The 13527-nt window shown below is 43.7% G+C and overlaps 1 protein-coding gene across 1 annotated transcript in view; it reads right to left on the minus strand.

Moving 5' to 3' along the window:
• SLX4IP (SLX4 interacting protein) overlaps nucleotides 1–13527 on the minus strand; it is a 183385-nt gene that overhangs the window by 43040 nt on the left and 126818 nt on the right.

Consider the following 13527-nt stretch of genomic DNA (forward strand, 5'->3'; position numbering starts at 1 on the left):
GGAGAGAATTCCAGGCCTCCAGTCAGTTGTCACCATTAGAAATGAGGTGACAAAACAGATCACCAAAAGCAAGGTTATTTATCTCAGCCTTATTATCAGTTGAAAGGCCAGTGACTTCCTCTTCCAGCCCTTCCCCTCCTGCCCCCAGCAAGGTAAGAGTGCCGACCAGCTCTACCTTACCACCGAATGGGATCTGCCTTTGGAATATCTGGTAAAAAAAACCACCAGTCTTCACAGAGCTGGTAAATGGGCACAGCTTTCAGCCAAGTAGGGCAACTCCTTAAAAAGGGAAAAAAAAAAAAAAAAAAAAAAGACGATCTTGCAATCACCATTTGATGACAAAGATCTTTCTGGAATGCCAGAATCCCAAGGGATTTGGTAGACTGGTTTTGAATTCCCCAGTTCCAGAATATGCAGAAACGTGGGAGCCCTGAGTCTGAATGTAAATGTGAACACGCAGACTCAAAAGGAATACTGAAATTGCATCACCACGAAAACTCAACAGAACTGGCTTTGTAATGTGAAACTAAGCAATGGCAATATGGTCTTGGTTTAATGAGGGAAAAATCATTGTCTTTTTAGTGTGTGTGGTGGGAGGTTAAGGGAGAAGGGTGGGGTGGGAGAGAAGGAAGCAGATTACTCACAGGCCAGTAGGATCAATCCTGTAAGGTTCACACTAACATCAAGTTTCCGAGGTGGCTGAACTGAAGTGTGACAAACTCTTCATGTGGCAGAAAGAATCCAGACCTTTTCTGAAACTTTGTATACTGGACGGGAGGCAGAGGGGGGGCTTGTGTGTGTGTGTTTTAATTTCTTGTAAAATTTCTTGAAAAGTGAACAAAAGATCAGTCACTGAAACTGGCAATTTCTACAACAGGTGACTGTAACAAATGGAAATATTAACAGTTAAAGAATTTAAGGGCTTTGTTTTCTTGCCATTTACTGCAACAAATGGTTAGCGAAGCCTCCCCAGTTTTTGAGAACCCACGCAGCCTGGTTGTCAGCGCTGTCTTAGCACACTTTTGGTAAAAAGTGTAAACCTTTAAGTTCTGCAAATAGCCCCTTCCTGGAAAAATCATCTTTGCTGACACTGTGGCACATTCATCAAAGGACTTAGAGGCACTTGCCTTTATTACTGCCCTTTAAGCTTCTCATGTGGATGAAAGTCTAGAAAATGTTTTGACTGAGTACACTATGGGAAGAAATGTAAATAATAAGCAAAGCTATTTAAACATATGTGTAAAAAGAAAACACATGTTTCCACTGTGCCCTAGGACAAATCTAAGGACATCCATTTCTATTTGTAAAGGGCTGCAAATAGAAAAAAAACAATGACTAAATATTAAGAATGTTTACCAGAACAGTAAGTAATTGAAAATGTGTTGTGCTGTTTTGTTGTTTTTCAAACCACACAAGGGCCCAGTTCTCCCCCTCCGGTGGCTGGTGTCTGACTGCCAGCGTCTGGGGACCCCTCCACAGCGGCGTGTGGGACTGCAGCCCAGCCCCGTGGCCACGGCTGGTGCGCAGGACAGGAGCGAAGGCTAACGCTCCGTGGGAACAGCTGACAGACATCAAAAGTGACCGCCACGGCCAGCAGTGTTGGTCAAGGGCTTAGGCTTTCTCAGGGCTAACCGTTGTTGGATGTCCAGTAATTTTTACTGTTGTTAATGTGTTAGGACGGATGGTGTTTCACGGCAAGTTTTCACTGTCTTCTTGGGAAATGCCTGCCACTTTATGTGGAGGAAGGGCTGGGCTCAAGGGGAAAAGCGGTTCACTTCCAAAATTTATTTTAAATAAGAAAAGGCCCTGTTTTCAATGGGCTGGGAAAATAAATACAAACCAAAACAAACAGCAACATATACAACTCTGCACTCTGGGGACACGGGAGAGCAGGGCTCACAATCAGGCCTGTGTCTGAAGAGCAAAGAGAAAGCTTTCTTTGGCAGGTACCACACACTGGGCGTTGGGGAAAGGAGGGGAACATTTCTCAGACAGAGGGAAGAATAGGAAGAACTTGCTTGTTTTGGCGATTCTCGCCTTTTCTCCTCTGGTGTGAACACCCACTGATTTCCTAACATGGTGGTAATGTGCCCCACCACAGAATGCTGCGTGGGTGTGGAGGGAGAGAGAGGAAGCCTGGTAATTCAGCCCCGAAGAGTCGCAGAAGATACCTTGGATGCCACAGAAGAATGAGCAGACAGTTCCATGCATTGGCTAAAGATGGAAGCTCAGATTTTAGAGGCGCATTCAGCTCAGAAGAAAAGCCAAAAGAAAAGCCACTGCAGACAGAAACCACAGTACCCAGGAAAATTTAATTTATTTTATGGCATTTTCCAAAGGACTAGGTTTCTTAGATGTTAACCGCAAGAACAAGATTGTACAAAATGGAATAATAGGCAGTAAAAAAAAAAAATTACTGCTCCACAAACACAAAAATGTAGTGAACCCCTAATATTTAGACAATGCACTGAGGTAAGAGCTTGGAGCAGAAAGACAAGCTCTGTTTCTCCCTTTCCATCTTGTGATCACAGAAGAGGGGATATAAAGCCCAAACAAAGATATTCACATGGTAGTTCAGGCAGAACGCTGCTCCTGGCTTTCACATGGTTAACTGAAAGACAGCTTTGTTTTCATGATTAGAGGGAAGTTTTATTAAAAGGGAAAATAAACATACGTACACACATTCTCTCCCCCTCTCCCCCCTTTAGCCGGGATGCTGAAGCAGGGAAGACAGCCCAGACATCAGACAGAGGCATTTCCACACTGTCTCTGACGCTTATTAGCTTTGTGACCTCAGGCAAGTTGCTCCAACTCTTGAGTTTGCTTCTCTTCAGATCAAGAGTTGAGAATGCTGGCTAGAAGGGGCTGCCCCAAGGACCTGTCATGGGTATGCGGGGGACCTGGCACAGGGCTGGCGGCTGGCAGGCTGAAGCTCAGAAGCAGGTAACTGGTGGGGGTACGAGTGCTAACAGACACCTGGGATGGGGGCCCTGGAGGGCAGCTATGTTTAATCCCTAAATGCCACAGAGCCAGGAGATAATGCAGCTAATCTTCCACTGAGGTAGGATGTGGTTCTGACTTTCTGAAAACCAATTGAGAACAACTATTTAATAATTTGTAACTCACAGACCACTTTCACCTCTGCCTTTTGTTGAAGGAGCAAGAGATGCTGCAATGGAAGCTGTGACAAATGAACATGTGACTGGTGAACAGACACTACAGTTTGCTCCTTTATGTCTTCCAGTGCTTGCATTCCTCCTGAGTGACAGGCTCTGCACTGGGTGCTGATCTGCCCAAGAGCCCTGGCCCTCAAAGAAAATGAAGTCTGTCCGGAAAGCAAGGAAGCAATTGTGCTGGTGTAAGTGCTGCTACTGCTGAAGGTGGACTGGGCACACGGGAAAGGGCGGGGCAGCTCCCAGAGAGGGAAGGTGCACATAAGCAGATAAAGCTCTTCGGGAGAAATGACACCAGGGTACAGGCCCGCAGGAGGAGGAGGCGCTGACCCAACAATGTGGAAAGAGAGGAGCGTTGCAGGGAGAGGAGAGCAACATATGCAAAGACCCAGAGGCAAGAGAATGATGTTCTGGGGCCTGTGAATCAGTTAGGCTACAGTGACAAGGTGATAAATGACCACAGGAGCTCTCCCAAGATTGCCTGGCCAAAGCCATCTGGGACCAGTGACTCCTCTCCCCCTTGCAGGAAAGGGGCTCCTCTTGAACTCAGCCTCCCATGGGTCCTGTTGTAGGGCTAGCAAAATCTATAAGCACTGGGCAGCTGGCTTGCCTGGCATTCTCCTGAAGAGTCAGACCACTCCCATTCATACAAGGTCACTTTCATTCTTGCTCAGTAAAAAGGCTGATCATTGGGAGAACCAGGATCCCTCTGCTGGAATATAGGTACAGGATGCCAAGAGAGCAGATAGTATGCAAGCTGATCTGTGTGAGACTGCTAGCCTGTACCAAGTGATTGCCCGGTGTTCCCCAGAACCCTCTGCACAATGGTGGGGGGCCAACATGGAGAGGACACTAATTACTACCAGGTCTGCTCCTGAGCAGGCAGCCCCCTTGGGCAGTGAGAGGTAGCTGCTGAGAAGGCTAGTGACAATGGTAGACATGGTGTCTGTGGACCATGAAAGTCCAAGAGTGGATGTGTCATCTGGTGACTGGATAGCCTAAGACATACAGTCCACTAAGGCCCATGGCTGGCCAAGTCACTTAGTCCACTAGAGGGTCAGGACTCAGTAGTAACCTTGGGAAGAACTCTGTCAGTGGCTCAATCCACTGACATCTTTGGCTTATTGGTTAACAGATATGTCCATAACTCTGAATAAAATGGAGAGGAGGCCTCACTTAAACCATATGCTATAGGCTGAATTGTATCTCTCCAAAACTTGTATGTTGAAATCCTAATTCCCAGCACCTCAGAATGCATCTGTATTTGGATACAGAATCTTTAATGAGGGAATTAAGCTAAAATGAGGTCATTAGAGTGAGCCCGAATCCAGTATGACTGGTGTCCATGTTACATAAAAGGAAAACATGGCACAGATACAAAAAGAGGGAAAATCATGTGAAGCCACAGGGAGAAAATGGCCATATCTACAGGCCAGGGAGAGAGGCCTCAAAAGAAACCAACTGCTGATACCTTGATCTCAGAATTGCAGCCTCCAGAACTATTTGAAAATAAATTTGTTGTTTAATCCACCCAGCTGGTGATAATTTTTTTAGCAAACTAATATATTATACAATAGAAAAAATGTCTAGGTCTGGTGAACAGGGGCCTGCCTTGGGCTACCTTGAAGGAAAGCCACAGCCTCTTACCCGGTCCCCAGATTTGACTCAGAACCGTATCTCCTTGAAGGGAGAGCCGGGCATCCCCCATGTCAGGGCTATAAATCTTCCACTGGGGAGGCACAGCTGTTTACTATGGTTTCTGTGCAGTGAGAAAAGGGGAATAACCACCATTTTGAGACTGACTGGACATTGGCTCTGAGACAATGCTAATTCTTGGGGTTCCAGATTGCCATGATCCCCAGAGTGCAATACGCAGAACTTGGTTTCAATTAATCTCCCAGAGGGCCCAGCAGGTCTATGAAAATCTGTACTTTTCTTCTTATTCAATGAGCATATTACTGGGATAAATTTACCCTGCAACCAATGGAACCTAAACATGGATTTCATGTCTCCTGGAGTGCTACCTAGTAAGGAAAAGACAAAAAAAAGTCTCTGGAGTTCCCTCTCCCTATCAAAACCAAAAGCATTACTGATCCCTGGAAATCAAAGAGTTCATTCTGGGCATGTCAAAGAGTTCATTCAAGTTCTTGGACCCTGGAACTCTTACTACTAAGAAATAAGCACAAACACTTGTAGATATGTTTGTGTGCTTCTTTAACCTAATTAAATGACTTGAAAGGGTGGCAGCATGAGTGACCAGTTTATTAGCAGATAAAAATTTGTGCCTGGCTAATCAATGGCTTTACTCAACAGGACAGTATCAACCAGAAGTGAATGAATGCAGTGATAGAACCTCATTTGGGGTGGAGAAAGAAAATCTGTCCAGTGGGCAGAATGTGATTCAAGTGTACACTTTGGGTCCATCTGGCTTGTAGGGAAAGATAGCCTGAAGAGTGTGTGTGTGTGTGTGTGTGTGTGTGTGTGTGTGTGCGCGCGTGCGCATGCATGCACCCACACATTCATTCACTCATTCGTTGGTCAGAACTCAGAAGGACTGGTGACAAGGACATTTGGAGAAAAGTTATATGGAGTGTGTGTGAAAGTATCTGTATCTTATGTGAATGCTTTCCATTAAGAAGTTCTTGTAATGAGCTGGACAAAATGACCTACATATGGATGCTGGCCAGCCTCTTATCCCAGGTCCAGATTACCTGCTACCTCATGAGCCATGTGGCCTTGGTGGCAAGGATGAATATTATGCTTGGACTCAACAACATGGACTTAACCTCACCAACACGGAGCCCTGCCAAATGCCCAATCTGCCAAGAGTAGCAATTAACAGGAGTCTCTCTACCAACATTGTAAGAAGATGGGCCCGTGGTCAGTGGTGGTGGGTGGATTATTATAATGGGACTCTTTCATTACAGAGGAGACAGTATCTTCACTGGAATGGACCCTTATTCGGGATTTGGATGTGTTTTCTGTCTGCCATGTTTCTGGCAGCCACATCATCCAGGGACTTACTGAAAGCCTCATTCACTATCATTACCACGGTGCTTCTGATCAAGAAACTCATTTTGCAAATAAGCCAGTATATTCATAAAATTCAATGGTCCTACTAAGCAACCAAGCAGGGATCAAATGCAGCTGGCCTTATGTGGTAGAAGGGTCTGCTGAAAACTCAGTTGTTATACAAACTGCAAGGCAGGACTTTGTGGGATTGGCGTAAAGTCCTGAAAGACCTATTACATGCTGTGACCAGCAGAATAATACGTGTGCCCTTGGCAAGAATTCCTGTAACCAGGGAGTGGAAGTGGGAAGTGACCACCTCAGCAAAAGTTCACTTTGCGTCCTCATGACTGTGCTTCATCGGTGTTCAGAGAAAGACTGGAAAGGAGAGGATAACAATGACCCAGGCTGAGTTAAAAGTGCCACATAACTCCTTCGGGCTTTTTATGCCATTAGACAAACAGACCAAAGGGGAGTGGAAATGTTGGGCCATGATGACACAACGATGCAAGTGGATGAAACACGGGGAGCATAACGGGCTCTATCTAGCGCATTTCCAGTACTTAAGGTTAAGGAGAACTGTGGCAACCTCATAAAGGCAGGACCACTGCTGGCCCAAATCCCTCAGGAATGAAGGTTTGGATCATCTTGCCAGGTAAAGAATCCTGATCGGCTGAGGTACTGGCTAAAGGCCAAGGGAATGTGAAATAAACGTTAGAGGAAGGCAGGTGTAAACATCAACTATTCATTTCAAAAGTTAGAATGGTGGCATCTTCCTATTCTGTCTTCCTTGATGCACTGTGCATATATTTATATGTTAACTAAGTTTTTTGGCTTTATGTTTCCTTACTATTCTATGCAAGGCATGTAAACTTCTTAATTTAGTCAGTAAGTTAACAAAGGTGGGCTATGAGTGAATGTCACCCAGAGAGCCTGGGCTTGGAACTAGGGTGTGAGACTCTGGGTGTTCTCTCTCTCTCTCTCTCTCTCAATCTCGCTCTCGCTCTCGCTCTCTCTCAGAGGAGATGCTAAGCTTACTTCCTCTGCTGCTGGCAGAGCTGTGTCCTTAGGCAGAAGCCTGTTGTTTGGAAGTTTGTGGACACAGGAAACCAAGAGGAAAACTTGAATGGTTATTTTGTAACTTGTGTCCACCCACCAAATCTTCTGACCATCCTCCCTATGTTTTGGCAACTTCCCACATTGTAATGTCCCACTTTCCTAGGGGAAGAGCCAAGCATTCTGCCCTCCGGGGCTCACCTGCAAACAGGGTACAGCCATGGGACCTAGTTTTGCCTTGCAGTGGCTCACAAGGGGCAGCATGTCGCTGTGGCCATGTGCCCGGAGTCAATCCTCTTCAGACCAGGGTGGAGGCTGGTACCCAGGCCTCACCGTAGCTGAGCTGGTGCACGTATCAAAGCCATCCTCATCCTGGGGCTGACGCTCTGCTGCCTGTGTGGCTTTGGAGGCCTTCCACAGATAGATCCTGCGAGCTGTCTAATATCTTTAAGTGACTCTGCTTAAGAACCAGACCCATTCTGCTAGTCTCAAGCAGAAATGAAATTAAATAAAGGATATTAGGCAACTAAGGCTCCTGACCACAGAAGGTTTTAAGCTGGAGACTAGCACAGTTTTGTTTTCAAAAGGCCACTCTGGCAGCAGAGGTGTGGATGAATTGGAAAGAAAATCAGGAGGCTGCAGCAATAATTCAAGAGCTGATTAAGAAGGCCTTGACCAAGGAAGAAAAAATGGGAAGAGAAAAATTAAGAAGAAAAGGGCAAACGACCCAATACAAAGATGAGCAACAGCTGTAAATATGTCGTCAGTAAGTACATAAAAGTGAACAACAAAAATCAAAGAACACAGCATATCCTTTTCTGATTTTTGGCCTGTTGAACTGGGAAAAATTAAAACACTGTAATACTTAGCAGTGGCAAGTCTAAGGGGAAAAAAAAACATCAATGAGACAGAACTGACAGAGATCGACAGTGAAGTGTTTAAAAAAACTTTCTTACAACACTAATTTTTATTGAATTTGTTGAAATGACATCTTAGGTGACATTAAGAAGATGAGGCTACCAGCAAATGTTTGTGCTATGCTATCTGCTGAGTTTGTGAATGCTCTTTGTGATCCTTTATATTGTAAAATTAAGCAAATGGTCTCAAAACTAGTTATGTTATTTTTTTATATAAAGAAAACTCAGAGGATGAAAAATAATTTTTATCTGAGTAATCAGCAAAGTCACCTAGAGATGTCAGCTCAGCCAGCAGTGTGCGCTGAGTATCTGTACTGTGATGAGGCACATTATTGTCACATGGATCTAGAAATAGAAAAAGGTAAGAAACTCATGCAGATGAGAGAAGATATCCGCTTTGCACAAAAGCATAAACCATCCACATTCATCCAAACCACCAAACAGTAACAACAACTCTTATTTTCAGGGAACATGAGACACAGAACTGGATCCTGAGGAGGAAACAGACAAGGCCTTAGGGTTAGTGGCTTTGAAATTGCTTTTGAAAAAGGCATTTAAGTAAGATTATGGGAACAGCTAAGAACAGGCAGTTAGATAAATGTAGAGAGAGGTCTTTGGCTCTGAGGCAAGAGTAAAAAAGCGTGTATTCAGCTTCCATTTTTCGTAGTGCCGTGAATGCACAATATAAGGTGGCAGTATATCACCGCATGTGTCCACTTCGTCCCTACAGGCCCACACAGCCTGGAGCAAGATGAACATCTGTGAAAAGCGACCTTGTGGGAGACACAGATGAACAATGCTCTTTCCTTTTGGAAATTAACAGGTTAGTATGAGGTTAAACACTTATAACCCAGAGCTCCCTGCTTATGCTCTAGAATTAAGTAGCAAAGTGAAGAAGAAAAGAGTCTCTGTGGGTGGCAAAGGATCAATCTTTGCCAGTGAAGGAGTGGGAGAAAAGTAAACTGATTATAACACAATTACAATACAATGTAACAAATGTATTAAAGGTGGCAGGTGCCAGAAGAGAAACTGAGGAAGACTTTGGAGAAATAATAGTCAAGTTGGGCCTTAAAACTTAAGCAGGAGCTTTCCAGACAAAGGCAAAACCTGTAAATGTAAAGACAGAGGGATACGGAGTACAGGCTTGCAAGGAGACAGGAAAGTGAGTAGCAGGAGGAGACAAAGCAGGATGAGGAGGTTATGGCAAGCCTTGACCTTACTAGGAAGAGGAAGGATATAACCATGTGTGTAATTTATCATCTGTGCAAGCATTTAGTAAGTACCGACTGCAGAGCAGAAGATGTCCTCCAAGCTGGAGACACAACAGTAATAAATGGGGCAGAGCCTGTCTTCAGGCAGGTTCCATGTTGTGGAGCGACAGACACTAACGGAATGGTGCTCAGGATGCTTGTGGGCCTGTAACAAGGAGACCTGCCCCCAGGATAAGCTTCCTGAGGACTGATTTTGCGCGGGGAGCAGTCTGAGCACAGGGAAAGGGGAGACCAGGGCTCCAACATGCGCAGAGGCCCCAAGATGAGTAGAAGAATGGAGCTTTGGAAGAAAGGAATTAAGCTTCTATGGCTGGAGCAAGAAAGAAGGAAAAAGTGAGACAAGATGAGGCTGGACAGGTAGCTACTCGAAGGATCCTGGCTTGCACCCTGGGAGCCTTGGTGAAGAGGTTCACAAGACAGACCTCTGCTTTTAAGGGATGACACGAACTTAAGTGTGAACAGCAGGCGAGGCACTGGCCAGAGCAGGCCACGGAAGCCAGCCAGGGGGCTGCTGTGGGTGCGCAGGTATCCAGGCGAGGCAGAAGGGACTGCTTGCTGGCAGCCGAGGAGGGGACCGGCTAAGGTAGTATGAACATCACAAGGCATGCTCCATTAAAGATTAACTGTTACCAGAAGTAGAAAGGAAAGGGAAGACAGTGCTTTCACACCGAGTTAACTTTCAGAGAGGAATGCTTAACACAGCTTTTCTCCTGAAGAGTGATCGTCCTGCCTCCCTCTGGCAATCGGCTGCACTCACTACGTATCTCAGTACAGGGAAGCCAGTGCTCACCCCACTAGTGGCTGGTCACTGGGAGCTCCAGGGGGCAAACACAGGCTTCTCCTTGTTCATGCTCATGCACTTAAATAGACCAAGTCAACGGCAAATGACAAACTCAGAGAAATCACTTGCGGCATATAAAACACACAAAGTATTCATATCCTTAAGGGGTGCTTACAAACTAATAAAAATATAAACATTAAAAAAATTTTATAAAGGAATTGAAGTGTACAAACGTGTATCATCAGGATATTCACTGTACCACTGTTTACCACAGTATAAACATTAGATGCAACCTAAATGTCTCACTAATAAAAGACGGTATGGATATTTAATGGAATACTACATAGTCATTGAAAATGGTGATTAGAACCTCAAATGGCCAAAAAATTTGGAACAGCATTAAGAAAGTTGGACTCATATTTCCTAATTTCAAAACTTATTACAAAGCTATGTTAACCAAAACAGTGCAGTACTGGCAGAAAGACAGACATCTAGAACAATGGAATAGAACAGAAAGCCCAGAAATAAACTCTCACATTTAGTTTTTTATCTAAATTTTTTAATGCTTGTTTATTTTTGAGAAAGAGAGAGAGAGAGAGAGAGAGAGAGAGAGAGAGAGAGAGAGAGAGAATGGGAGAAAGGCAGAGAGAGACGGAGACAAAAAATCGAAGCAGGCTCCAGGCTCTGAGCTGTCAGCACAGAGACAGATGCAAGGCTCAAACATGAAGCATAAGACCATGACCTGAGCTGAAGTAGGATACTTAACCAACTGAGTCACCCAGGTGCCCCTAAACTCTCATATTTATGATCAAAGATTTCCAAAAAGGGTGCCACGATCATTTGATGGGAGAAAGGACAGACTTTCCAACACATGGTGGTGGGACAGCTGAATATCCATGTGCAAAAGAATGTGGTTGGATCCTTTTCTCAAAAATAACTCAAAATGGATCAAAGACATAATTAAAAGGAGTAAAACCTGTAAAACTCTTAGAATAAAACGCAATTTTCGAAAAGCTTCATGACAGTGGATTCAGTAATGATTTCTTGGATATAGCATCGAGCATAAGTGGCAAAATATGAAATACATAGATAGACTACATCAAAATTTAAAGTGTTTGCTCATCAAAGAACACTATGGAGAATGAAAAGGCAACACACAGTGGGAGAAAATATTTGCAGATCATATACTGATAAGGAATTAATATCCAGAATATAGAAAAGAAATTCTCCAACTCAAAAACAACCCAATTAAAAAATGGGCCAAGGATACAAACAGACATTTGTCCAAAGAAGATATACAAACAGTCAATAAGCATATGAAAAGATGGTCAAAATCACTACCCAGGAGGGAAACAAATTGAAACCACCATAAGATACCACTTCACAAGTATTGGGATGGCAATTACCAAAACAAGAGAAAATAAGTATTGGCAAGATTATAGAGAAATGGGGATTCATTCTGGTGAGAATGTAAAATGTAGTCACCATGGAAAACAGGATAACAATTCCTCAAAAAAATTAAACCAATAATGACGCTATAATCCAGCAAGTCCACTGTGAGGTATACACCCAGAGAACCAAAAGCAGGGACGCAATATCTGAACACAAGTGTTCAGAACAGCATTATTTGCAACAGTTAAATGGTAGAAATAACTCAATTATCCTGTAACAGATGAACAAATAAACACAGTGTGTGTGTGTGTGTGTGTGTGTGTGTGTGTGTGTGTGAGAGAGAGAGAGAGAGAGAGAGAGAGAGAGAGAGAGAGAGAGAGAGAGAGAGAGAGAGAGAGAGAGAGAGAGAGAGAGAGAGAGAAAGAATGAATGAATACTATTTGGCTTTAAAAACAAAGAAAATATTGATAAATGCTATAATAGGGATGAACTTTGTTTGAAAACATTATACTAAGTAAAAACGCCAGACACAGAAGGATAAATACTAGATGATTCCATTATAGGAGGTACCTGAGGTACCTAAGTTCATCAAGCCAGAGGCAGAACAGAGGTTACGAGGGGCTGGGGAAGAGACTGGTGGGAGTTACTCTTTAACGGGTTAAGAATTCCAGTTCATGCGATGACATGTTCTGGAGACGGAAAGTGGCAGTGACTGCAGAACAACGCGAATGTACTTAGTGCCACTAAGTTGTACAGTTGAAAGTGGCTACAATGGTAACTTTTAAGTTATGCATAATTTAACACATTAAAACACATTTTTTTAAAAATGGTGATGTATGTGTTTGAAAGGATTTCTGTATTATGTTAGGTGAAAAAAATAGGTTATAAAATTGCACAGAATGATCACTTTTCTGTTTAACAACAAACTTCTTAAAAAAATATATAAAATCAATAAAGTAATAAAAATAAAATAAAATAAAATAAAATAAAACTTCTTGCCCACATGAGCCCAACATAGACTCTGATTTTCATACTGGGGCCAGAATAACACACAACACACATTGCCTACCTGTGAGAGATGCTGGAAAATTGAGTATTTAGCATTTTACACTCAGTAGTAGAGGAAGGCAGGAGAAGGTCTAGTTGAGAATCAGTACTGACCACACCACATCCACACCAGAGATGGTCTGAGAACCTTCTCGGTTCCTTCTCCTTTTGTACCAGTAAGAAAATGAGACCAGCCAGGTCTGCCAGAGTACAAAGGAGGCAGGCTCCTATGGCTTTTCTCAAGCTTTATCTGACTACTAAGCGAAATTCCAGAAAGCATCACCTAACACAATATTGTTTGGGCTGAAAATTCCATCTGTTCGAGGCTTTCAGTTTGGGTAAAATTAATCTGTCTGCCTACTTATCAGTGTGCCCAGGTAAACACTAGTTTAAGTGTGCCTTCGAAGCAGGGGATGCCACATTAGCATAATGGGGTTCACAGCAGTCCAGCGCTGTCCTCTGAGGATTAACACAAGGTTGACTGTATTTATACCACAAAGAGTGTTACAAAATGCCAACCTAAAGTAGAAAAAATTAAAAAGGCAGCAACGATGGAGTGGAAAGAACAGTGGGCTGGGAGTCAGAAGAGCTGGGTCTGGGGTCAGGTTCTGCCACTTGTCACCCAAGACTGCTTTCCTTCAACAGGTCCCTGAATCTGTGTATCAAGCACTGGGCTAAGCAAGGAGGGCAGGGGGATGGGGGGTGGGGGGAGGGAAGAAGACGCCAAATAAATAAGATCATCTCGGTCCTCAAAAAGATGATCTTTTATTTGGGAGAGCCCTTAATCTTGTAGACCCTCAGCTTCCTCACCTACAGCTAGAACATTACCATTTTCAAAGTGTTGTTAGGAAACAGGCAGGATAGTTCAACCTCAGTATCCG

The sequence above is a fragment of the Suricata suricatta genome, chromosome 12 (genome assembly GCF_006229205.1).
Source record: "Suricata suricatta isolate VVHF042 chromosome 12, meerkat_22Aug2017_6uvM2_HiC, whole genome shotgun sequence".
Taxonomy (NCBI): domain Eukaryota; kingdom Metazoa; phylum Chordata; class Mammalia; order Carnivora; family Herpestidae; genus Suricata; species Suricata suricatta.